The sequence below is a fragment of the Triticum dicoccoides genome, chromosome 5B (assembly GCF_002162155.2).
Source record: "Triticum dicoccoides isolate Atlit2015 ecotype Zavitan chromosome 5B, WEW_v2.0, whole genome shotgun sequence".
Taxonomy (NCBI): domain Eukaryota; kingdom Viridiplantae; phylum Streptophyta; class Magnoliopsida; order Poales; family Poaceae; genus Triticum; species Triticum dicoccoides.
In genome coordinates, this window is record NC_041389.1 from 132,323,519 (window position 1) to 132,327,602 (window position 4,084).

Genomic DNA, 4,084 nt, shown 5'->3' on the forward strand with positions numbered 1-4,084 from the left:
AAAATAAAAAATCGGGAAACCTTCGCATTGTATCATTATATGTGGCCAAGTTCCCAGGAAAAATAACAAACTTGTAATACGACAATTATTTTTAAAAAGTGTTCTCAGAAACGAGCTATCACATATGGAGATCAATGGCTTTCAAGCCAAATGATCAATCTTATGGCCACATTCATGGCATAGTTTGTTCAAATGATCTCATATTGTGCACAAGGGTGCATATTGGAATGACAAACAATGTTGCCTAAGGAAGTTTTCATTTTCTTTGGATGAAAAAAAAACATTTTCCATTTTTCGAGTGCCCCAAAGGAGGTTTTTTTCACTACAAGAAATATGCTATCTTGTGACCTCCACTATTGGTCACTGAAAGGTCATAGTTTTTCATTTACGACCTTTTTGTGACCAAAAACAGAAGGTCAAAAGCCGAGGGTCGTAAACTGACTATAGCGACCTTCTCTGTGAGAAGGTCGTGGACGTTTACGACCAAAATATTCCTACTGTGGCGTTTTGGTCACTAGCAGCCTCCCCAGTCCACGCAGGCATCCAGCGTGGCAAGCTGATGTGGCACAAGATTCAGCCCGGCCTAATTCGGTTTTCTACATGGGCCGAGCCCATTAATTCAACCCATTTATATGTTTTTCCTATGAATTTTTTGTCAGCTTCATGGACCAAGCCCAACATTGCAGCCTTTTTATTTTTGGCCCATGGCCTTCATTGCAGCCTTTTTATTTTTGGCCCATGGCCTTCATTGCAACATTATAGCCTTTTTATTTTGGGTCGTGGCCTTTTTAGTCCATAGATTTCTAGTTTTGCCCATTATATATTGGAGCTGGTCCCACACGTCAAATATTTCAACATTGCTCAGATTACTTTGATAAGTGGATCCCACTTGTGAGGTTTCCATTTCACACATTTTTAAATCACTATTTCAAACAAAACAGAACAAACATAATTTGTCAAATAACAGTAAATCTGTTCCGATGTCACAATCTATTACAATCAAGCGAATAAACAAATCTCTGGCAAGTGAATACAAATAATAGTAAATCCATTCCAATGTCACAATCTCTACAGTATCACAATGCATCACAGCTTTGCACTTGGCTTCATGGATTTGCACTTCAAATTTGTCATGGCTCTCCTGTAAAAGAGTGAACACAAAGGCTACCAGCATTAGTGTACTGCTGCTGAGGGCAGAACCAAACAATTGCAATGGCAACACTAATGTAAACAACAAAGTAGATCTACCCACTCGTAGGTTCCAGCCTCACCTTTCCCTTCCTGAATTTGGACACTATCATGCAATACAATTGCAGCAGTTAAATGTTTGTGTGTGTGTGTACATCATCAGTGTGTGTGTGTGTGTGTGCCGCGGTTACCTACATATCCTACTAAGCGAAGCCAGCAGTCAGGTTGTTGGTCTTGTACTTGTCGAACTAACAATCTATGGATTTTGCAGTCTAAATGAGACCAGTATAAACTAATTGCACACAATTGCAGCAGCGCCAGTGAGACCAAGAAGGAAAACAAGCAGATCAGATGGGAGGGGGTGGTTACCATCCTGGCGCGCTCGCCCTTATCCTGGATGGCATCATCCTTGAGCACCCTCTCCATCTGCGCAACCACAGAGACGGAGAGAAAAAATGTCAGGAACGCATCGCGTTGATCCAGCCATGGAGAAGAGAACAGAAAGAAAGAAAGAAAGAAAAATCACTAGTATTATGTCTGAAAAATCACTAGCTAGCATGCTGCATTACTAGTTTGCCAATTATCCACGCCACAGAAACAACGTGAATCGAACCACAACAACATATCAAATCCGGGGCTCACATGAGGACTAAGACGGCGCTCAGGGGGCGCTTGGGCTTGTTGGAGTCTTTCTTGGCCTTGCTCTTCTTCACCACAACTCTGCATCACCATAGAAACAATAGCAACAAATATCAACCAATGCACATACTTTTATTACCAGGCAGAGAGATAGCTCAAAACAGAACATATATAATTTGAAAGAAGGAAATCACCCATAATTAACAGGGAGAGGTATAACCAAAACAAGTTCATTTGTCTTCCAAGTATAAAACATCAAGTGCACAAACTCACATCAGTTAACATCATTACAGAATTTCAGATAACACGTTTACCGCAGAAATTCAGTTAACATATTCTGCGCACATGTTCAGTTAACAGTTTAGGTGCTCTAATTCAATTAAAACTGTAGCATATAACAAATTCAGTTAAGTAATCCGAATAGCTTGTGTTTATTGCATTTACCGAGAAAAACATATACAATGCCATTTTAAGTTGTGTGTAAACATGACTAAGCTTGACAGATACAGGGAAGAAAAAAATTGAATAAGATAGCAGGCAATGTAGGACATCGAGGATTCGACCAGCCTCTACTCATCGGCACCTGTAAACACCAAGAAAAAGAACAAAGGTTTGAATCAAACAATAGTTGTAAATTCGGTTAGCATGACTACAAATTATCAGTAACCAAAGTACTCATCTTCCTTCCAGGTTTTGAATAGCCTAACAAATTATCAGCTCCATTTTTCTTCCCAACCCACGAAAATCAGTATTGAATAGCCCAACAAATAACACACCAGTCCCCAAACCAGCAAAGAGCATGGGAATAAACAGACCAACCCCCACATTCCAATAATTCAAACACTCAGCAGTCAAATGTGTGTGTGTGCATGTAAATGTACTGAGGTTATGCAAAGTGATAAATACAGTTTTACCTTTGTTTCTTTTGTTCATGTACAAAATCTCCCATCATATATAGACCAAAGTGCATGTGACAAAACAATATAGAGCATGCTTTTCAATATGCAAATAATTGCACATAATACTCTTAGGTGTGCTCAACCAGTTGACATCAGTAGGATGCAATGTTTGATACATCAAGAGCTATTGATCGTTCGTGCATGCACAACACTTGCATGAACGAATCTACGCAGCCTCCGCAAACCTAGCCCTACGCCATGCCAACCTACTGAATTTCACAACGCCTTGCACTTGGACCAGGGAGTGGATAGGAGGCGAGTAGGGTAGCCGATCTGGAAAACAAAGTGATGGTTAAATCTTCGGCAATTCACATAATTCAGTGATATACAAAAAAACTGAATAGAAAACAACGCATCCATAGACTAACTCCACAGTCAGAATTGACAATTCGCTCCATGGGAACACGTGGAGCAGCCAAATTTCACCAACATTACAGACTATCCAACAAGGAGTAGATCAGAGCCTATTACGAATCGCTTTGGAGAAGCTAACAATTCATCCACCCCAACTCACAACAAGCAGCAACAGAGGGACCAAAACATCGCCCAGGCCCCGATTAGATTCTCAATTTACCCAACACACGGCGCGAGCTAGGAACAATAGCGGTCGAAAATGGTGGGAGACTGGGAAACAACTCACCAATCCACGGATTGGCGAGCGCAGGCAGGCTGTAGTACTTGCCGAAGTCGGCTCCCCCTCCCGGCTTGGCGAGGCTCGTGAGGACTTCATCATACGAGTTCTTCGTCCCTGTGAAACAAAGGAACAGACAACAGAGGCCCCGTCAGCGAGATACCACAACGCGACGCGACGATCCGTTTCGAGGTGGCGGGGGTCCATACCGGCGGAGGTGAATCGGCGCTCGAAGACGGTGGCGGCGGAGGACGAGGAGCGGGCGGCGGCGTGGCGGCCGCCGAAGAGGCAGCCCGCGAGGCCCGACCCGAAGGCCCTGTGTGGGCCCTGGCCGCCACGGGCGACGTGGAGGGGGGACGGGGAAGGGGAGGGCGCGGGTGCACAGGGGGTGGCTCCACAGCGGCCGCAGCAGGCCTGGAGATCGCGGCGGTGGCGGCGGCGGTGGACCGCGCGTGGTCGGGCCCCACGGCGGAGCGGGAGAGGAGGAGGGAGCTGGCGAGGGGAGGCATGGCAGATCGGAGGGAGGGGGAAAGGGGTGGTCAGAGGGGGGCGGATGGGCGTGGGACGCATGGTTGACAGGCGCGGGTGCGGTAGGGTTGGCTAGCTCGGGTGGGTCGCTGCCGAGGCGAGACGGTTTGGATCGAGGAGGGAGGGAGGGGCACCGCCG

The 4,084-nt window shown here is 45.5% G+C and overlaps 2 long non-coding RNA genes across 2 annotated transcripts; both read right to left on the reverse strand.

Moving 5' to 3' along the window:
- Positions 1-1,514: 1,514 nt before the first annotated feature.
- On the reverse strand, positions 1,515-2,821 carry LOC119305287. Its single transcript, XR_005148600.1, has 3 exons — positions 2,742-2,821; positions 1,831-1,908; positions 1,515-1,614 (listed from the first exon to the last, which is right to left on the reverse strand). It is a non-coding gene; the product is annotated as an uncharacterized LOC119305287 (long non-coding RNA).
- Positions 2,822-2,985: 164 nt separating this feature from the next.
- On the reverse strand, positions 2,986-3,683 carry LOC119306914. The gene is made up of 3 exons (XR_005149076.1): positions 3,627-3,683; positions 3,427-3,534; positions 2,986-3,059 (listed from the first exon to the last, which is right to left on the reverse strand). It is a non-coding gene; the product is annotated as an uncharacterized LOC119306914 (long non-coding RNA).
- Positions 3,684-4,084: the final 401 nt, after the last annotated feature.